Source organism: Vicugna pacos, unplaced genomic scaffold (genome assembly GCF_048564905.1).
Source record: "Vicugna pacos unplaced genomic scaffold, VicPac4 scaffold_107, whole genome shotgun sequence".
Classification (NCBI taxonomy): domain Eukaryota; kingdom Metazoa; phylum Chordata; class Mammalia; order Artiodactyla; family Camelidae; genus Vicugna; species Vicugna pacos.
The window spans coordinates 1,080,979-1,103,954 of record NW_027328787.1 but is presented as its reverse complement, the minus strand read 5'-3'; the positions used below and the strand labels follow the sequence as shown (position 1 = coordinate 1,103,954).

General features: G+C 44.4%; 1 long non-coding RNA gene across 1 annotated transcript; it reads left to right on the top strand.

Annotated features, from left to right (window-relative positions):
* Positions 1 to 18,246: 18,246 nt before the first annotated feature.
* LOC140694880 (uncharacterized) lies at positions 18,247 to 21,620 on the top strand. Its single transcript, XR_012070538.1, has 4 exons — positions 18,247 to 18,372; positions 19,624 to 19,682; positions 20,404 to 20,598; positions 21,345 to 21,620. It is a non-coding gene; the product is annotated as an uncharacterized lncRNA (long non-coding RNA).
* The last annotated feature ends 1,356 nt before the right edge of the window (positions 21,621 to 22,976 follow it).

Genomic DNA, 22,976 nt, shown 5'->3' with positions numbered 1-22,976 from the left:
GTCGGTAAGAAAGGTTGGTGGGTTTTGAATTCCCCCTAGAGTCGCGTCTGTTTCTCTGTACATGACGTCAGCAGAGCAGGGATGGGTGTTCCTACTTCTGCAGAGAATTGCGTGTCCTCCTCATCGACTAATTCGAGAGGCCGACCTGCCCATCCAATTGCAACATCTTGAATCTGCTTCTTTCTATCCAGGAGGAGATTTCCAACTAAGATGCCAATCAAAAATTCCCGTGTCCAGAGTTAGAGATTTGTGCCTTTGGGAGGGTCTCAGAGATGCCTCCACAGAGGCTCGGTGTGCTCTCTCTCCCTCAGAGAACACAGTTACCTTCAGTCCGCTGGGTCTCAGCAGAGAAGATTTCACACATAGCCCCTCTCAGGCCCTGGGGACCAACCTCCCGCTTGGCCGAGCTCTGAAAATGAGCACGAGTTCCGGGCAAAGGGCCTTCTCCAGGGGGCCATCTGGCAGATTACATGAGGACAGTGTACAAAAGGGTGGGAGGGTTGATGGTATAAATGCATTTTAATTTTTGCTCTGAAACTGATTCTGTCCTTCCGTTTTGTTAAGCAAGTGTTCTTAGGCCAGACATGATTCTCCTTTTTTCTTTATATTTGATCATCCAAGAGGTTTAGATAGGGGATTTGTTTTAGGGTAAGAATCTTTAAAAAAAATCCCTTGCAAATAGCGTCTTGTTAGGCATTTTGACAAGTGAATTCTCCAGGCAGTATTGAACCCCCTTGTTCCTCCAGGGGGTCTCCAAAGGTATACATGTTCCAAATCAGACCCAAAACCAATGAGACTTTTCTTTTTTTTAAGAACTTCACCATGGACAAAAGATGTCACTAAAGAAGGTGAGAAAAGAGCAGGTCCCCATAATCCAGAGTCCCTCCCAAAGAGCCCACAGAAGTAAAGAGGAGATGAACGAGAGAAACGTTTTATTTATGCACACGCAGGAGCCAACCAGAAAAGTAACTACCATGTTAAATGGTGAAAGTTAAAGGCTTTTTTTATCAACCTAACTTAATAGGGAAAAGGGAAAGGAGAGAATTGGCTTCCATGACAGCTTTTCTTCTGCATCTTTTGAATCTCAGTTATCTTCAGCTTAAAGAGGTTTTGTATTAACCGTGGGTTCCATCTGACTTTCCATTCCTCAAACTTTGTTCTTCTTTTTCAAGATTCACTCATGTATTCTGACCTCCTGGATTTTCCACGTGAATTTTAGATTGATTGTCAATTCCTGCAAAATACCACCTGGGATTTGGGTAGGCATTCTTTGAATCCTTAGATCTATTCGTGGACCTTTGTCATCTTAGTAGAATGAAGCCTTCTGCTCCATGAATATGGGATTATTCTCTTTGAATATAGGTCTTAATTTCTCTCAACACACTCTCTCATCTATTGTAGTCTTCAGTGTCCAAGTCGGGTACTTCTTGCTCACCTGTATTGGATGCTGATTCAGAAGAGACACGACCTCCTGGAGAACCTCTGCTTCCACTGAGCTGACATGGAACTGAGTCCTGAGAAGGCTTTAAATTCTTTTAAAAATAGGATTAATGTACTTTAATTACTCCATAGATGAGTAATGAATGGGTCACATTAGCATAGGATTTTAATCCTTTTAGAATTAGTAGAGTAATACAGACACAGTACAAAAAATTGAAATATTGCCTAAAAAAGAAGTGATTTGTAATTCCCACCCACAGCGGTGTCTGTCATGAATGATTTGGTGCTTATGTCTCAGTCTCTGTGTCTCTCAGTATGTCTCTCTCCATCTCTGTCTCTCACACACTCACAATCAGGTCAATTTCCATCTATATTGATTTCACACACATGTGGTCGTGCAGATGGGACCCTGGATGCAGAGAGTGGGTCTGCATACTTCCACCCTGAGGCCTCCCTTGACATTGGGTTGAGACCAGGCACCCACTTTTCCAACTGAACAGCATTCATTCATCCACATGAACCAGAACGAATGGACCCCATCCCCTCTCCATCAATATTAGTGTTGCCTTAATTCCGACTGTTTCAACCAGTGCTGTGATGGACACCCTTGAAAAGGCATCTTTGAATAGGTGTGTAAGGATTTTATTGGGATGAACTGTAAGTATCAGATCTTCTGGGGAAGAGATGCATCTGTGGCCCTTTGATGCGTCCTGCACCCTGTTCTCCTGAAGAGGAGTGTCCCTTCACTCTTCCCTCCAGGGGATCTGCTGGAGCCTCTGCCTGCTTACATTGTCACCAGGGCTGGTTGTCACCTGACTAAAGAACTGCCAGTGTGATGGTGACCGATGCTGTCTCTGCAGTGTTTCTCTCTCCCTCTGTTCTCACCTGAGAGGTCAAACATCTCTAACACACACTGGCCACCTGCATTGCCTCTCATTGGAACTGCCCATGCCTGTTCTGTTTCTGTTTAGAACACTGAGTTTCAAAAGGATTTTGGACTACAGGGATGGGAAAAATTTCTCCAACCTTTGGTTATGAGGAATGAATTTTCCAGGTTGTGGTTTGCCTTTCAAGCAATTTTTCTGGGCTTTTACTAATTTTTTTGATTCGTTTTGTTTTGTTTTTGCCACAGGAAGAGCTAAGCATCTCCCTTGTGTCTTCTGGCTGTGGTGTCACAGGGGGAACAGCAGTGTCTACCCTGAGATTATGCACAGAGTTACCAAAAGGGCTTCATTTTGTGCATCACATCTTTAATCCCCCTGGATATCCCCTGAAAATAATAAAAATGCTGTTTCAAGTGAAAACAAACAAAAATCCTCAGCCCCAGGTGAAAACATGTGGGCAGGAAGGAAAAAATCCTTTTTTAAAATTTCATTGGCAGGGAACAACCAGTAGAGGTAAAGACACGCAAAGAGAAAGAGGACTTGGGGTTGTCAGGGGCTGGGTGAGGAGGGAGGGGAGTGCATGCTCTGGATCCAAGGTTTCACTTTGAGGAAAGAAATAGTGTGAAACTAGATGGTAGTGATGGTCGCACAACATTGTGAATACCCCTAATGCTCCTGAATTGCATAATTTAAAAGGGGAAAAGTCTATATTTTATTACATGAAACTCTAAAAAGAAAAATAAAGGATGTCATAAATGATGTGAAACAAGCAAAGGAAACTAAAGAAAATGAAACAAAAACATCTCCAGCGGAAGGGACGTCAAGTTTGTGGGGGGACTGACGGTGGGATTTTGGAAAACATTTTGGAGAAGAAGGTGTGGGTGGGTGCAGAGGGGGCTCTACCCCAGGTGGTGGTGATGCCTGAACTGGTTCTCCATTGCCCAGCAGTCCAGCTGCAGATGCAGGTTCAGGAAGAGCTGCAGGAGCGGCAGGAGGTAGCTCGAGGTCTCCTGCAGGATCCAGTTCGTCCCATTTTTGGTCTCTGACATCTTCCCCTGCCCCTGCCTCCTCTGTAACTATTGGAAGTGGAGAGAGTTTTAAGTCTTGTGGAAGACCTCATGCTGTGAGAGAGGAAAATTTTACGCACCTGCCTCCCTTTCCATGTGCCTCTACAAGGACAGAAATCTTCCCAGAGCTTTCCAGACAGCTCCCACCCAGAAAGTGCCCACAGGATGTGTTCTGTGACTGAATTTTTCCAGACAGGTGGTCTGAGGCCATTCTTTTTTCTGGTCCCAACAGTAGCCTCTAGGGACACCTCCCTGTGTGGCCCAGCCTTTGCCCCACCCTCACCTACACACATACACCAGCCCTGCCTTTTTGACCTTTGGTCTCTGCTTCGGGGGCTCCTGGTCCTCCACCTGACTTGCAGCGAGGTGGGCACGGTGCTCCAGGTCAGACCAGGGTGTGCTGAGCTACCCGTCAGCCCCGGGTAGGTCCCTGGGAGAGCCCTGGGTGATGTCTGGGTCGGAGGCCTGCCCCACTGATTTGTGGGCCATGGTGGTGGGGACCCCTCCATATCCAGACCCACCAGGAGTCTGCGCTGGCCCTCAGAAGAGTGACACACCAGCCCTTCACTTGGGGAGGGGGCATTGGTGTTCTTATTCATCAGCTTCTTTTCAATATGTGGTATCTGGCTCTGCAATGATAGTGACCAGCAGCTGACCCAGCATGGAAGTCTCAGAGTCCTTCCCGGCCAGGAACACTCCTGATTCCTTAGACTCTACCCTCTGCTGCTAGATCAGACCAGAACCTTTTTCAGCTCAGACATCCGGGAGGGAAAATACATACCCAGAGAGCATGGGCTCCACCTCGGGCAGCAGGACCCTTCCCAGCCTCTCCACATCTCAGCCAGCCAGCTTTGTCCTGGGCTGTCTATGTGACTGGGCCCCCCAGGCCTCTGTCCTTCTCTTTCTTGAGGCAGATACCCATCCCCAACTTGACTGCTCCACCTCCACCAGGCAGGATGGGGCCGTGTGGCTACCTGGATGGGATCTGAGTGGTGGCCCAGCCTGGAGGGGCCTGCCCTGGGCCTCCCTGTGTTACCTTTGGGTCTCTCTGTCCAAAAGGCCAGAGGTGCCTTGGGTGAGACCTGACCCAGTGCCGGCAGCGTTGGTAGAGACCCTCGCTGCGGGCTTTCTGGGGCCTGCGGCCTCAGGATAATGGAATGCAGCAGAACATGCCTCTGTCTCCAACCAGGTGAGCTGAGTAGGGACTTCTCTACAGAGTGGGTGCCTGGTGACTTCGGTTCCAAGTTCTGTTGGGCTCTATTGCCAGGGAAGTGAGGTCACTTCCTGGGGTCCACTTCTCCAAGCTTCCTCCTGACACAAAGCTCCTCAAGGGCCTTTCTGGGCTTCCAATCTCTCATTTCTCACTCCATGCCATGTCCACACACAGTGACACCAACTCAGGCCCCCCCCCATAGCCCTGGGGAGGCCTGGATGCAACCAGTGCCGCAGCTCTGAAGACACAGCTGGGTTCAGACCTGGCTCCCCCTACTCAGCAGTGTTATCATCCTGGACAAGCCATGTGCCTCTCAGGGCCTCCCCAATCCCCCATCAGCACAGTGGGGATCATTCTGGCCCCTGCTTCCTAGAGAACCCATCCTGTCTCTAGACCTAGAAACACCTATTGCTTCTGTCACCCCCACGGGCTGGCATCACAGGGAGATCGTGCACAGACTCAGCAAAGGAAGGACCCCACAGAGGGCTGGCAGAGTTCAAAGCACACCCCACACAGGCCGGGGTCTGCCCTGGGGTCTGGAGAAAGTCCCTTTCCTTGCTGCTTGCTTCCCCGCTCCCAGTCGTGAGACTGAAATTAAATACAACTCTGACATCGTCCGCTCTGGCATACAACCTCCTAGGTCATTCTGTCATGTTGAAATACAGGCCCAGTGTCCCATCTCGGCCTCTGTGGTGGGCTGCCCCACAATGGATTCCTATTTTTTGCCTTCTGTTCCCACACCCTTGTGGGATCCCCACACCCTCCCCTGGAGGGTGGATCGACTTTGGGACCAGGTTCTGACACATAGACTGACTTGTGAAAATGTATGTGAGTTCCACTCATTACCAGCTCCAGTGTTCTTTCTCTCGGTCTCTGTCTCTCAGTGCCTCTCTGAGTTGTCTCTCTCTCTGTTTCTCTGTCTCCCCGTGCTTCTCTGTGTTTCAGTCTGTCTGTCTGTTTTCCTGTATGTATGTGTGTATATATTTATGTGTATATGTGTGTATTTATGTGTGTGTATTGTACGGGTCCAGGGCAGGTCACTTCTGAAAATCCCTTGATGACATATTGATTATTTTGAATTCATGTTACTGAAGAAACATTATCTTTGAAAATTGTGCAAGCACTTTGGTGGGATCTTCTCTAAGGCTCAGCACTGCTAGGGAAGGGATGCACCTGTGGCACTTTGATGTATCCTACACCTTGTTCTGCTGGAGAGGAGCGTCCATTTGCTCTTCCTTCCAGGGTACCTCCTGGGGCCTCTGCCTGCTCACATTGTCACCAGGGCTGGTTGTCACCGGGCTAAAGACCTGCCAGGGTGATGGTGGCCAATGCTGTCTCTGCAGTCTGTCTGTCTGCCTGTGTCCTCACCTGAGAGGTCGAGCATCTCCAGCACAAACCGGCCACCTGCACTGCCTCTCGTTGGAACTGACTCTGTGTTTTGTTTCTTTTCAGAACACTGGGCTTCAAGAGCTTTTTGGACCACAGGGATGTGAAGCTTTTTTCTGACCTTGGGTCATGAGGAAAGGTTTTTCCAGGCTGTGGTTTGTCTTTCCAGCTGTCTTTCTTGGCCTTTGTTTTCTGCTTTTGTTTGGTTTGATTTTGCCACAAGAAGAGCTAAGCATCTCCCTTCTGGCTCTGATTTCACACTTAGAACAGCAGTGCCTACCCCGAGATTATACACAGAGTTACTAAAAGGGCTTCATATGGTACGTCTCATCTTTAATCCATCTGGACTTTCCTCTCAAAATACAAAAATGCTAATTCACGTGAAAAAAAAATAATTCACCCGTCCCTACTTAAGATATGTGGGCAGACAAACCAAAAAAAAGCCACCTTTTATACGATTTCATTGATAGGGAACCTCCAGGATAGGTAAAGACATAGAGAGAGAAAGGGGATTAGGGCTTGTCATGGGCTGGGGGAGGTAGGACGTGGGGTGCTCTTTGTATACAAGCTTTTACTTTGAGGAAGGAAATAGTCTGAAACAAGTGGTGCTGGTCTCACAGCACTGTGAATGCAATTAATGCTCCTTAAAATTGCACAATTTAAAATGGGAAAAGGCTAAACTTTATTCTTATATACTTAAAACAAAAATAGAATATAGTATAATAGAAAAGAAAAAATCTGACTCCATAGAAGATCTGTCCTTTTGGCTTTAACCCTTTGCCCTCTTTTCTAGGCTTAGTTTTACTAGCTCTGCACCTTTGTAAAACAATGTTGCCTTTAGCCTTAAATATACAGGAGAGCCTACTTTCAAGGCTCTGATTTTTAAGGATATTAACACTTTTGCACTTATATAAAGACAACAGGTTGTAGAATAGAAAACTACTTTTGTTTTGTTAGAGGACTTACAGAGGCCTGGTCTACATAAACAGTTGTAAACCAAGATAATGGCGGACTAATATCTTGGAGAACTATCTTCCACATGTCAACTTCAGGCTCTTATTCTGCTAAAAAGTGGAGGGGCTGTGGTTGGTTGTTACAAACTTGTCGGTGTAGAAATTCCTTGTTCTTGGAATCCTTTGCAGCTGTCCACGTGGGTCAGATCATGGTGTTTCTGCAAAACCTGCAACAAAACTAACTTTTTCTATTCTGCAACTTGTTATCTTTATAGGAGTGCAAAGTGTTAATATCCTTAAAGCTCAGACTTTTGAGAATAGGCTCTCCTGTTTATTTCAGGCTAAAGGCAACCCTGTTTTACAAAAAGTGCAGAGCTAGCAAGTCTAAGCCTAGAAAACACTGCAGAGGGTTAAAGAAAAGGAACAGATCCAATATGGAGTCAGATTTGTTCTTCTCTATTACAGTGACTTTTGGTGAGAGCTAAGTGGATGATTCCTGGGTGGGTCCTCCACTGTCCCAGGCTGGATTTCAGGCAGGATCCTTGCCAGGTTCACCATGATTTTGGACCTAATCTACCGCAGAGAAACTGACAATTATTGGATTAAAATTACCTTTCAAAATCCCTTCAATTGCCTGTAAACTATACCACAGCAGGGGATGTCTCATTGGCCAGTCAACTGCCAGTCTCCCCTGATGCAAGGGACAAGCGTCGCGGTGAGATCCATGGTGGCCTGGCCAGTGCACCTTCCTACTTTGCTCTAAAGCTTTGGATTCCTCACTTTGACACTTTAAAAACTCCCTTTCCTCTTCCCTCTGGCCTGGTGTGAATGAACAAGGTCCCTGCACCCACCTGTGCTGAGTCCATGCCATGCACACAGCCCCATGTACACAGCCCACCATCTGCTGTGTAACCCTGGGATCAAGTGCAAACTCTGAACTCCCCCACACCAAAGGTCCGCGTGCCCAGTGCCTCCGCCCTAGGGGTCCAGATCACCATCAGTACCATCAACCACCCAAAGCCCAAGGCCAGTGGCTGGCAGCCTGGGATCAACCTGACCCATCGGGTCAGTTGAGGCACAGGCTGCGGGGATCAGGGTGCCAAGGCGGGAATTGGAACCACCTTCAGCCCAGCCTGCCTCACCCTGTAGTCTCAGACATTAACTATGAAGGTGCACACTAGGCTCGATCCCCCACTGGTGGCAGTAGTCATCATTACTGGAGCACGGATTTCCCCACCCCAACCACAGGGTGAGGGGTGAGTGAGTGAGCTCAGAGTAGGGGTGCACTCAGATTGAAGGGGATCCCATGGTGTGGGGGTACAGGTTGAGAGGTGTGGGGCCCGATCAGAGTGGAAATGACCTGGCTGAGAGGTGAGGGGGATAATTTCAGGTTGTTGGGTGTCCTGTGTTGAGGCATGAGGGGTAAGCTTGTGGGTGTAGGGGCCATAGGTTAGGACCTAGCAGGATGGAGTGTCAGGGCAGGGACAATGGTGTGAGGAGAAGGAGCCCTGTCTTCAAGGTCTGGTGGGAGACTGGGCCTGGCCAGTGGTGGGAGGGTAGTAACAGGGAGGGGAAGTTGATCAGGGGAAGTGGGGCTGGGTGGGTGAGGCCTAGCCTAGGGCAGTCGTGGTTCTAGTTCTGTGCCAGGACCCAGTCGGTGGCTGGGTGAAGGCTCTGGGGATGGAGACCCAGCGGGACAAGCAGGAGGGGCCCCACCTGGCTCCTCCCGGCCCCAGCGGCCAGGGCCGGTAAAGCAGGAGACCCACCCGAGCAGTTTGCGCTGCGGGCGGGAGGAGGAGGGGCGCGCACGCGCAGACGGACAGACGCGCGGACGCCGGAACCCACCCAGAACGCGTGGAAGCTGGCGGCAGCCGGTTGCTCCTGGACCAGCTCCTGGAAGAGGAACACGGCCTGGGGCCTGGGCCGCCGCTTGCCCGCGGCTCGGCTGCCGCTGCCGGACAGTTAAGAGGGCGCTGGTAGGGGCGCGCTTCTCGGGGACCCGGCGGGTGACGCCTGTGCTGTGCAGCTGAGGATGCGCCCAGGGAGGGGTGCGGAGGTGAGGTCCCGGCCGCGCGTCCCGTTAGGACCCAGAGGCGGGTCCCAGCCGCCGCTGTGGTTCGTGGTAACCCCGGTATTAGTAGTTCCTGAACACCGCGTTTTTGCCGCCGCTTCGACCCGGGTTTAGGAGAGCAGGTACAGCCCCGGGAGTTGGGAGGGCGCGTGGACGGTTCCAGAGCATCTCCGACTGGCCCTCAGACGATGGCCTGCTCCTGGCAGGCGGGTGCGGTGCGGTCGCGGGGCCTCGGATGGAATGGGGACTGCCCCATGAGAGCCCCTGGATTTGCTCCCATCTTACCCGCGGCCTGACCTTGGGGGCGGCCTCTAAAGACCCAGGTTAGTGGGACTCAGGTTACAGGTCAGTCTGCTCCTGGGAGATGGGCTCGGTGCGATCAGTGTGCTGGGATGGCTGCAGCAGCAGCGGGAAATTGTTGCAACCCCCGCTCTCACAGGGCAGCCCCAATCCCGCCATAGCAGCCGCCACCTTTCCCTGACAGCACAGCACCCGCCTTCCAGGAGCAGGCTGACCTGTAACTGAGTTCCACGAACCTGAGGCAGCAGAGGCCAAGCTCAGGCCATGCGCTGGGGAGTTTGAAGCAAATCCAAGGGCTCCCATGGGCAGACCCCATAACCCGCCACTGCCTTTGACCACACCGTGCCCTCCTCCCGAGAGCAGGCTGACCTGCGGACCGTGCCTGGAGCAGCAGAGGCCGAGCCCTTGACAGGCCGTGGGGGAGATGGGGGCAAATCTACCAGCTTGCCAGGTCGCTGCCCATCTCCCTGCCGCTGCCCCATGTTCGTGGACCACTTGTTTTCAAGTCAGTGGTTTCCTGAGAGGCAGGCGTGGTGCAGTCAGGTGGCGGGGGCTGCAGGGAGGGGTGCTGCCCCAAGGGGAGCAGGTGGACTTGCTCCCATCTCCCCTAGGGCCAGACCTGGGGACGGCCTCTGCTGCCCCAGGTTTGCAGGACGCATGTCATGTCCGCCTGTCCCTGGAAGGAAAGCTCAGTGTACTCGGGGCAGCCTCAGTGGCTGACAAGGATTTTAGAAGTGGGCTCTAGCCCAGCATAACTAACTCTCCTTTCTTCTCTTGCTTCCTCAGTTGGTGGCTGTATCGGCTTTTTCATTACAGGTTATTGCTAGATAATGAACATAGGTTTCTGTGCTATATAGAAGAAACTTAACTTAAAATCTCTTTTTATATATAGTGGCTGACATTTGTAAATCTCGAACTCCCAAATTTATCCCTTCCTATCCCCTTTCCCTGGTAACCTTGACTGTTTACTAAGTCTGCAAGTCTGTTTCTGTTCTGTAGATGAGTTCACAGTGTCTTTTTCTCTCTTTTTTTACATTGCACATATGAGTGGTATCATTTGGTATTTTTCTGTTTCTGGCTGCTTTCACTTAGAATGATGATCTCTAGCTCCATCCATGTTGCTGCAAATGGTTTTATTTTGTCCTATTCATGGTAGAGTAGTATTCCAGTGTATAAATATGCCACAACTTCTTTATCCAGTCATCTGTTGCTACATTTAGCTTTCCTCCATGTCTCGGCTATTGTATACAGTGGTGCTGTGAATACTGGTGTGCAGGTATCTTTTCACATTGGAGTTCTTTCCAGTTATATACCCAGATGTGGGATTGCTGGGTCATAGGGTAAGTCTACTTTTAGTTTTTTCAGGGATTTCCATGCTTTCCATAATGACTACACCAAACTAGATTCCCACCAGCAGTGTAAGAGGGTACCCTTCACTCTACAGCCTCTCTAGCATTTATCATTCATGAACTTCTGAGCGATGGCCATTCTGACTGATGGGAGCTGATACTTCATTATAGTTTTGATTTGAATTTCTCAGTTTATTAGTGATATCGAGCATTCTTTCATGTGCCTATTGGCCATTTGTGTCTTCATTGGAGAAATGCTTCTTTAGGTCTTCTGCCTATTTTAAGATTGAGTTGTTTGTTTTTTTGTTATTAAGTTCTATGAGCTGCTTATATATTCTGAAAATTAAGCCTCTGTTAGTCGTATCATTTGCAAATATTTTCTCCCATTCGTAGTTTGTTGTTTCCTTTTGTTTTACTTATGGTTGTCTTTGCTGTGAAGAAATTTATGAGTTTAATTACGTCCCTTTTGTTTATTTTTTTCTCTTATTTCCATTGCCTGGGTAGATTACCCTAGGAGAATGTTGCTAAGATTTATGTCAGATAATGTTTTGCCTATGTTTTCTTTTAGGAGATTTATCATGTCTTGTCCATCTGCATCTTAAGTCTGTACTCAACATCTGTGCTTCAGTTTTGAATTTTGAGCTTCTTAGAGAAAACCTACTCTTAGCTCATACGTCAGATTCAACATGTCTAAAGCTGATTTCATAATCTTTTTTCTTGCAGCGTCTCCACTTATTCAGTGGGATAATCATTCTTCCGGTCTTGAATACACAAAGGCTTGGAGTGGTCTTTGATTTGTCTTTCTCTCACCACCCTCCACATTTTGTCAGCTTCTTGAACTGTATGTTGTTGGTTTCAAGTGTCTATTCTGATTGCTGATACTCTGATGAAGAGCTTTCATCCCTGATACATGAATTTTTCCTTCTGCTGAATTCTTGGATATTCTCTCCCCCCCTTTCAGTCAACCTAGAGTTTTGGTGCTCCAACATCTACAGTCAAGTCAAAGACTTAACACAACCAGATCTCAGCCAGGGAGTCTCGACCCTTCATCATTTTGGACTTACATTATTTTTTCCAATCATTATGTAACTTAGCCTCCTAGGGTAACCTGTGCCTTATTAAAAACCAGGAGTCACCAGCCTTTTCCTATCCAGTCCTCAGTTAAAACAGATTAGAATTGCCCTGAGAACTAGTTGGAGCCCCATCCCCTTCATAGAGTCTTCCCTATTTATTCCAAATACTTCTAGCTCTTCTTTGTATTCCTGTACTGTTTATGATCAGTAGCCTGTAATCTTGGATTTGAGTACTGACTTGGTACCATTCCTGGGTGATTTCCAATGTGTCTCCTCACTTAGCTGGTAACTGGAGAAGACTCACTTGTTCAGCCTCCTTTATACCCCTCACCCTGCTTAGCATCGGGCAATAACAGGCATCCAGGCAGTGCTTGCCTTCTTTATTTATTCGCAGTGGTGGTGGTGTGGATTATAGCTAATAACTATTAATTCAGTGTTGCAGTTAAAAAAGAAAGCCAAGAAAATCCAAAAAACTTTATCTCCATGTTCAGTTTAGCGTTTTATCTCAATAGTTTTCTTAAGACTGTGTTTACATTCACATAGTGTTCAGTGCTTGTACAGTTCCCTGAGGCAAGCAGGTGAGATGTCATTATGTTTGACTTTCACGTTACATTTCATATTGGATATATTTGTGTAATGACAAAACCTTATTTTATAAGTAAACAGCCGGAAGCCCAGAGAGACTAAGAGCCTAACCCAGGATCACCTGGTTAGTGTTTGGCACAGGCCAGGACCGCAGTGCACATCTTCCAGCTGATCCTCTTCCAGTGCCTTTTCATTCCACTGCTGGGAAATGTAGCCCCATCAGCCAAACGGCCAAGTCACATTGCTGCCCCTTTACCTGCCAGTGATGGCAGTGCTACAAAAAGTGGCAAAGGAAAGGTCAGAAATAGGAGTGATAAAAGACATGGAAGTGCTGGAAATGGATCCTCAACCTCCTCCTCCCTACTTGAGCGCCTCACAAGTGTCCCACTCTGAGAGTGCTGTTCATTGTTTATAACATAGCCTTAAAATCAGACTGATCTTTTATAGGACATGCTTTTATCCTGGTCCCTTTCCTGCTAGTAGTCACCGTCATGGGCAGAAAGTGCCTGGCTGTGCTCTGTTTGTCACGTAGGTGGGAGGGAAAGTGGGAGAGGGAGTTGGTTGAACTGAAGCCGAGCTTTTTACAGCTCTGTTGTTCTAGGACCAGAGCAGTTCCACTCTTGCTTTCATCACCTCTCCACCTCCGAGTCCCAGCCACCCATTCCTGCCTGCTTCCCCACATGCCACGTCCTGGGGGAGGACAGAGTGGTGGGCAATGCCCCCTCCGCCCTCTGTTCTGGGAGGTGCAGGAGTCTGCTTTAACTTTTGAGCTGTTTTGGTAATTGGGCTTTTCCAGCTTTTCTAGACATCTCCTTTCCAGCTCTGAGAAATTGGAGATGTAACTTAACCATACATGGACTATACTAAAGTATTCAGTGACATTAGTGTCATGTTGTCTGTAATTGTGTTCTGTGACTGGATAGGAGGTTTTTTATCTCACAGGATGCTTCACATCCAATTCTAAAGGCCTAGAGGCTGCAGGTGTAATCCAAGTCCTTACATGTCTGTAAGGTAGACATGAACATTATTTGATAATATGACCATATGTTCATAGATTGCGGTTAGTCCACCGGCTCTGTATCTAATGAAAGTTTAATTATCAAACGCTTGAAGAAAATTTGCGGGCCATGTCTTTTTGCCTGTAAGTAGTTGCAAAAACTGAAATCACAACTCTACCACAAGCCACAGTGTTTCCCAGTAGAGAAAGCCCTCTAATTTTACAACCTCTAAGTAATGCAGTGGTTCTTTGAGTGAGATGAGGGATGCCAGAGTATTTTTTGGGACACTAGAGTGGGATGACAAGTATTCTGGGACTGGTTACAGTTGAATCTCTACTTCCTATATCCTGGACTGATTACAGAGGCAATGTTAGTGCGGTAACCATCTTGTGGATGCAAGTGTAGCTAGGAAGACAACAGAGAAAATAGAAGGGATATAAAGTAATGGAGGGACTTCATAGCAGTACAAATGGCGACTTTGACACCACCAGCTGCTGATGTGAACTTTGCAAGAATTTGTGAGAAGTGGTGGGTGTCATTGCAAGCAGGAGAGTCCTGCAGCTTTTGGGGTGAACAGGCCAAGGGGAGAGCAGATATGGTGGCTATCCAGGGGCTACTTTTGTCCTGAATGTGAAAATGTCCAGTCCCCTGTTCAATTTTGCAGCCACAACTTCACATGACTCAGGGCGTTATTTCCACCAGAATACCATAAAAATATAAACAACCTGTTTCCCAAAGTGTTTGTTCTCGATCTGAGATGATTGTCCTGTGGTGGTAGGTAAGTGGGCGATGGGGCCTATTACATCACCCCCTTTCACTAGAAGTCTACCTCGCTACTTTTCACCCTACTCCTAGAGGTGCTGTCATTCTGTTACACCTAGGCCTGTAAGACCGTCTTGCCTGAATCCTCACGTGAAGAGGGATGGTTATGTGCAGTTTTAAAAAATTGCTTGGGTCATGTGGTCCTTTGTTCCTTCCAATGGAAATCACTATTCCAGAGCAAATAGTATGCCTCCATAGAAAGTATATTGTTTGTAAGTTGTCTTCAGAGGTTTTGCAGTTGGTTTAAATATTTGCTTGGTGATGGCATCTTGATTGATTGAAGGAGGCAACCCTCACTAGGGGCATTGTGTGCTTTCTGTCTGAGAGTTCCTTTACTGGCAGCAGAGTGTTCGTAGGCAGAGTTAGAAAGTTACCTGGTCTGAGAAGCCGAATTTGCCCGCAGCTGGGAATTGGCAGAAGAGTCTGTTATGGAAGGAAAGCTTTAGGATTATCTGGTAGCAGAGTTCTGGGATCCAAACCCCGGGAAACCTCAGCTTTTGTAGAGTATGTTCTGTAACAATAGGCTATAGGATAATTTTTACACTTGTTATAGGATGTAGAGTTGGGGAAAGGCTTAAAAGTGAAAGAACCTTAAAAGAGAATCTCCGAATATTTTAAAGAAGACAGTTCTCAGAATGAGAGCTTTTCTGGAAAAGACTAGCTCTTCACTTCACAGGGGAAGCAGGGAGCAGGTGTAACTGCACTTACGGTAACTTAAAAGGTAAACCTTACCCTCCCACTTAGCTGTTTCCTGGTGTAGGTTCATCTCCCACATCTGTAGTTTTAGACCTGATGTGTCATTTTCTGGTACTCCATTCTGCTTCTTAGTGAGAGACTGACCCAAAGTCACATAGCAATTGAAAAATTGCGCAAAGGTCTTTATTGTTAAAAATGTAGACCTGTGGCAGGGTGCTGCATTTGCAATTGACTTTCAGTACAGAGAACACTGAAAAGAATGCAGTGTTATTTCTTTTTTTATTCCTTTAAGCCTTTGAATAGAAGGTTTTCTTTGCAGAGTTTCTGGAGTACATCAGAACAAGCAGGAACTAAAATAGCTTTAAGAAATCTCCAGTATAGACGTTGCTTATAGTGTGGTATCTGTCTTATGTTAATTCTTTAAAGCAGGAAGTTGTAACTCTCAATTTCTTAAGCAAATATAAACATTCTTGACTCTTATTGACATTCTTTGTGGGGTGAAGCTGCTTTTGCTTCCATTCTGAGCATTGAAAGGCCTTCTATGATACTTCTACCAGTCCTCAGTATTTTATTTTCCCTCTGTTGTGAACTTGTTTTTAAATTTGAAGCAGATATAAATATCATTAACTTGCTACATATGTAGATATTCAGTGTTACATAGTCAGAAAGTTTGTGTACATCACACGTATCTACATAATTCCCCCCTTTCCAACTGTGTTCCTGATGAAAGGATGGTGGGAAATGGCATTATGGGCATATGTCTTACAGTACACAGTGTTTCCCCTGTTCCCTCTACCATATCTGGATGTTCTTTCATCTTTCAGCTTCTAGACTTACTTGCTCTTTTTCTTAAGCCAGGTGTATCTCATCCCCCTGCGCACACACACATGTGTACACACACACACATTCTACCGTAGGGAGTAGCGTGCACCATCCAATTCTCCCACTCCAGCTCTGGACCCACCCACTGGAGGCAGTGTCTTGCACGAATTCATTTGTAAGTTGCTTTTTAAAACTCGAGTGGTCAGGAATTAGGACTGATATCCACACCTACTAGGCAGGCCCTCAAGGACAACTTCTATGGTTAATGCCAGGTTATCTTAATGTTTGACTACCTGGGTTTCATGTCTTCCTGTGCCACCTGTGTGACCCATGATTCCCACATTTCTGTCTCCTGCTAGAATTTTTCTCTCCAACTCTGGACTCTTACAATCTTCTACTGATTTGACACCTTCAATTGAAACTCTGATATCTTAAAAGCAACATGTGTAAAAACTGAGCCCTTTGTTCTCCTACCCCCCAAACTGGTTCTTCCTGCAACCTCCCCCATTCAGTTAGTGGAAACTTAATCCATCCAGCTGCTTGGGTTAAAAAGCTTAGAGTTACTCTGACTTTCACTGACATACCACATGAATTCTGTCAATAGATCTGGTTTAACACTGCCTTTAAACCATATCCAGAACCCAGCCACTTCTCACCATGGCTCCTGCCTCGACTGCTGCTTCCCTGCCCTGAGCCACTGTCCTCTCCTCCTGCACAGCCCTTTTCAGAGGCTTCCCACCTTTCATCTCTGACCCGTTTTGACTATTCTCACCCGGCAGTCAAGTGAGCCTCGAAAACCTAAGTTAGATAGTGTCGTCCTTCTGCAGTGCCTCCCCATTGCACTCTGGGTAAAAGCCACAGTCCTTACAACGTCCTCCAAGGCCATGAAGGACCTGCACTGACCCTTCTCCGCAGCTCCAGCCGTGTCCCCATTCTGGAACATGTGAGGTGTGCGCTGCCCTTGGTGATGGTTATTCCGTCCACCTGGGACTTCTTACCTCCAAGTCTTAGTTCTAACCTCAGTCCTCAGTGTGGCCTGCTCTGGTATTTAATACAACATCACCCTCATCCCATACCCTCAACTCTCTTTACCTTGCCCTTTTTTGATTTTTCCATGGTTCCTCTTTCCTAACATGCCACCTCCTCTGCTGCTCTGTTGTGTGAATTGTCATCTCCACCCCCATCCCAGCTAGACTCCAACCAAGCTCCGTGAGGACAGGAATTTTGTTTTGTTTATTGATCTATTCCAAGTGCCTAGACTAGTCCTGGGTACATAGTAGGCAGTCAAAAATTATTTGCTGAATAAATTTAAAGACTATTTTAAAAATGAATCATCCTTTCAGGAACGGGTGAGGATCGGAAGCTGCATGAAGGAAAATGGTGCAGTAAATATTGATATTTGCCTGTTGTTCTTTGTGTGATATATATATGTGTTTTAGTCTTAATTTGGTATCCCAGTTTCTTAATTTAATAGCTGTATTAAGGTGCAATTTACAGGCCATAAAATTCACACATTATAATTGTACAAGTCAGCCATTTTATCTATTTCTAGATTTGTGCAACTTTGTCCTCATAAAGTCCCCTTGTGTCCGTCCATATGCAGTTTGCCCTCCCCTCAGTGGCACCCTGATTTTATTTCTTTTTTTTTTTTTGGCAATCACATCTCAAACGGATAATTTACACAGCAGTACTAATATAGCTTTGCACTTTTTGAAATGACACACTTAAATATGAAATTAGCGGTCATTGCTGAATGTAGGTAGCAGTATCCGACATTGGTGAAAAGAATGGACTTGAGTGTCAGACTGGCTGCAGTCTTACCCAGCTCCACCATTTACCAAGTTACCCAAATTATTTTCTGCCTCAAGCTCTATATCTGTTACAGAGTTGTTGTGAGGATTAAGCAAACAGGGAAAAAAAATTTAGTATAGTGGCCTGCTTATGTTATTACCTAAGAAATGGGCTTATGTTATTACCTAAGAAATAGCCTTGCAGGTAAAGGGCAAAATTCAAATCAGTTTCTAAAGTATATGTAAAATATAATCCAGTTCCTGCCTGGTTTGTAAACACGTATGCCTACTGAAGAATTTAAAAGCAGGCTAATTTCCAACAGAAAAGATCATTTCTCAGCATTTCTTTCAAAGATAGCTGCAAAATCACTTTTACTAAATGTTCCATGCCCAACTCTTACAGAAATTTGACACCACGGACGTAATTATCTACATTTTTGTTAAAATGATTCTGACCATCAGGAAGTGTTCTCAATTATATTTTAGCCTTTATGTTGAGAAATACTGTGAGACTTCTTCTAAATTAATGGGTGGGGGCATTCATTGTAGCTCTTGTAGCCTGATAAGCCTGCACTAAATTATCTTTTTTTAACTTTTAATTAAAGTAATAAATTAATTTTTTGCTGGGGGGTGGTAATTAGGTTTTTATTTATTTATTTTATTTTTAGAAGAAGTACTGGGAATTGAACCCAGGCCCTTGGGCATGCTAAGAACATGATCGTCCACTTGAGCTATACCCTCCCCCCTAAATTATCTTAAATAAGGTCTTTTTCTCTGTTTTGTTAATTTATGTACAGATGCGCAAAGCAGGGTCATCAGAAGCCTCTCAATCACGAAGATGATAATAGTGAAAAACATTGCGCAGTGACAGTGAATCCTTGGCATATGAAGAAAGATTGTAAAGTCCTGAATGAATTAAGAAGGTATTGTTACATTAACATAAGTGTAAGCATGGCTCTCTTACCTTTATTTTTCACTTTATAATGAAGATAATCCCCAACTGTCACGGTTGCTTTGTTTGATAGAGGCCATATCTAAACCCTTTTCTGCAAGTTTTTTAAATAAGAAAGAGCAGCTAATTTATCAGAAGTGTGAATGGTGTAATCTGGTCTGTCTAGTATGGTAGCCACGAGCCACATGTGGCTATTGTGAATTGAGATGTTCTATAAGTGGAAAATACATAATAGATTTTCAAGACTTCGTACAACAAAAATAATGTAAAATATTATTAATAAGTTTTAAAAGTGTCAATCACACTTTTGAAATGATAGTGTATTGGATATTTTGGGATAAATGTAATTATTACTGGAATTAATTTCACTTATTGCTTTTTATTTTCTAAATGGAATTACTGGAAAATTGTGACTTGCACTATGTTTCTATTGAGAGTGCTGGCTTCTAACTTATTGCAAATAATATGAAAAGAAAACTTTGATTAAAAATTTTGTAATTGAGTCGTTGATTTACATCATATTAGTTTCAGGTGTACAAAATAGAGGCTCAACATTTTCATAGATTATATTCCATTTAAAGTCACCATAAAATAATGGCTATATTTCCCTGTGCTGTATGATACAGCCCTGTAACCTATCCATTTTATACATAGTACTTTTTACCTCTCAATCCCCTAACCCCTCCCTGCCTCCCCTCTTCTCCTTCTCCCCATTGGTAACCACAAGTCTGTTCTGTGTACCTGTGAGTCTATTTCTGTTTTATTATAGTCATTAATTTGTTTTATTTTTTAGATATACATATAAGTTAATACATAGAATATTTGTTTATCTTTCTCTGACTTATTTCACTTAGCATAATACCCTGTAGGTCCATCCATGTTATTGAAAATGGCATTATTTTATTTTTTAATGGCTGAACAGTATTCCATTTGTGTGTGTGTTCATGGTATGTATATATGTGTGTGTATATATATGTATACATGTATATATACATATATATATATATAATATACCACAACTTCTTTATCCAGTCATCTGTCAGTGAACATTTGGGTTGTTTCAGTGTCTTGGCTATTTTAAATTGTGCTGCTCTGAACATTGGGGTGCATGTGTCTTTTTGAATTAAATTTTTCTCCAAACATATACCCATGAATGGGATTGCTGGATCACACGGAAGTCTATTTTCATTTTTTTATGGAACCTCTCTTCTGTCCTCCATAGAGGCTGCACCAATTTACATTCCCACCAATCGAGTAGGAGGGTTCCTTTTTCCTTAAAAGGTAAAAAATTCTCTACATTTACCTACCTTCCTTTCAGTTTAGGACACAGTTTGGCAAAAACCAGATAGAATTTAATAGGAGTAAATACAGTATTTATTTTGAATGTCCATGCATTATGGATAGATATGTTATTGATGAGTTGGTTCCCTATTTTTGTAGGTGCAGATGTTTTTATAGCTTCACAGACATTTCAGTCTTGCAGAGAGGAAAATTTCTTTTTATTTTGCTGAACTTGTCCGGGTGTCTTTATCGGACTTGGTCCAGGCCTGCAGAGGTGAATACACATCCAAACCTGAACCATTTGAATGTCTGCAAGATATTAAGAGTCTAGAATATCAGATCTGGACTGTAACTCTGGTAAATGACATCAGTGACTGGACTCAAGAAAACTCCATTTGAGGACAAAACCTTTCATAAGCCAAAAAGGCTTTGAAATTGTGGCAAAGCCAGAGACTTTTGTGCACCACTTATGGCCACAAACCCATGAGGACAACCACAGGCCTTCTGGAGTGCCAAGGAAATTCCATGTGAGGAGTCCAGCACTCACAGGAATCCAACAAGTCCCTGTCTGCCAGAACACTTTCATTGCTACTGTGCTGTTTTGAGTAAATGTCTTTTCATCAGGTTCAAATTGGTTTGTTGTTATTTTTTTGCATAAAGAAACAACTTCTTGTTCCCTGGTGAAAGTAAAAGCCTAACATTTTCTGATTTCTTTTGACAGAGAAAACATGAGCCTGTGGATCTAACCTCATCTGTGATGGTCTGCAGCTGGGAGCAACCAGATCAGTGTCAGTCCCCTTGCAGCCATTGGCTGGGAGCCTGCATGTTCCTTGGAATGGTATTTGAAACATGTCACACTAGCCGTGCCTTCGCTGTGGGCTGGGAGGCGAGTCACTCAGAATCTGCATTATGGAATGTATGTTTCAGATCCACAGTTAGGAGATCTTTTTTAATAGCCAGAGAATATAGTCATAAATATATCTATTAATGTATTTATGCAAGAACATTTTTAAAGATGTTTTTATTATAAAAAGTTTCCCCCCAAAATTGAAAATGAAAGAACAATGGAATTAAAAATCATCTGTACCTTAATTATACATAAAGAATCATAAAATCCTTCTAAACTTTTTTTGTTCAAATGAAGATATTTTTCCCTTCCAAAAAGGAAAATTATCATTTCACATTTTTTTACTTTCTCCTTTTATTATATATTCCATATCAATAAATATAAATCTTTTAAATCCCTTTTAATGGCTGTTTAACACTATATTGAACAGATATGTAAATAGTCCTAGGTTTCAGAAATTTAAAAAATTGTCATTACAATACCACTGCAAAGAATATTTTGGTGTTTCTATTTTTAGTTACTAATTTGGACTAAAAATTAACAAGTTTGCTTTTCTTCATCTAAAACATTGGTTATTTTACGAAGGAACTGTAAGGATTTTAAATAACTTTTCAGTAATTTCAACAAAGAAATTATCTTTAAGGCAAAAATGTATGATGGATTGCAAATCTATTTTTATTATATCTTCACTTTTACCAGTGTGACATATGTGTGTGTTTACACAAGTGCTTTAACTACCAGCAACGTAAGAAAAATCTGTGTACTAAAAATGTGAAAATACTTTCCCGGTTTGTGTTTTCATTCTCCCAATGTAGGTTTTGGATGACAAGCTTGTATTTGCAAAAGTACACCCCCTGTGGGAGGTGTTCTGTACATACGCTGAGATACTGCACATAATATTGCCTCTGAAGCCCAATGATCTGAAAACCCGGTCCTCAGCCTTTGATAACTTGAGATGTTTTATGAAAGTCCTCCAAGTGGATGAAAGTATCAACAACCGGAACAAGAGCTTTTCTTTGCCCTATTTGAGAAGAGCTCCGTGAATGACTTTTATATTCAGCATAGAGATACATTCTCCAATCCAACCACCAGAAACCGCATTGTAAGTCTAAACCGAGTTTAGCTGCTGTCTTGGGGGTGATTTAGAACCTGCTGTTGAATTATCAGTGATTTGGTTTGGTTGGTTTGATTTGGTTTTTAAAAGCTGCCCATAAAAAGGAAAAAAGAGAAAGAAAAGAAATATGCCTACAGATTCCTGTTAGGATAGTAAACAGTGGCTGGTTAGTTACCTTGTATAAACCACAAGCTCTCTTAGAACATTTTTAGGTTTACTTCATCCTTTCTCAGATCAAGTATCAAGTAAGGGACAGTGTTAAAAAAAATTCAGGATTAACAGGTTTGTGAGCTCCAGGATTTGCAAGGCAGCTTTCCCTCCCCATGGTGTAAGTCAAATGGCAGAATTGAAATAAAGCACCTCATGTATCCTCCGGTGTTAACAGGAAAAGGCTAATCTTCTTGACCTTGTTTCTTCCTGGGTAAAATGAAGATAATATATCAGGAGGCGACAAGCTCATTTAAGGCAGGAAGCATGTTGTCTTGTTCACTGCTGAATCTCAGGCACTGGGAAGGCTGAGTTTAACGAGCGAATGAATGAACGAACTGTATTTCCCCCACAGTTACCATATGGGACAGTGAGGATTAGAAGCTAAGAGCATAGACTCTAGAGGGGAGGGCACAGCTCAAGTGATGGGGCGCATGCTTAGCAAGCATAAGGTCCTGGGTTCAGCCCCCATCACGTCCTCTAAAATAGACATATAACCCTAATTACCTCCCCTCCCCCACCAGAATTACCTTATTATCTCCCCACCACCAAAAACAAAAAAAAAGAGAAGTGGCCAAGAGCGTAGACTCAAGCTGGAACACCTGTGTTGGTTTCTCGCTGTCGACCTTGTAAATGTCATTTACCCTCTGTGTCTATCAAGTTCCTCACCAATAAAATGGGGATAATTGTAGTACCAACCTCGTAGAGATGCTATGGGGATTAATGAATCTGTGTCAGTGATACAACAGCCCTGGCTTATATTAAGTACTATGCATCTGTCAGCTCTTTTCATAATTACTGACAGATGTTATTATCGACAAAAGACGTATTAGTTCTTTGAAAGAGAAATGCATGTTAGACCATTTCATTTATCACTTTCTGTAATTCAGGCTTTTCCCTCTGAAATAACATTTTATGTCTGTGCACTAGAAAGCCACAGGGCTTTCCAAATTTCATCTGTCTGGGTTCTTGTCATGATGGCAATACTGCAGATTGCTGACATTTTTTAGGGACTCCGTCTGAGATGACAGCAACCCCTCAAATTTACGAGCGCTTCTCTAACTGATAACATCTCGCTAGAAATGAAGTTTTTATAATGTAACAGCTTCAGATGCTTAATGATGCC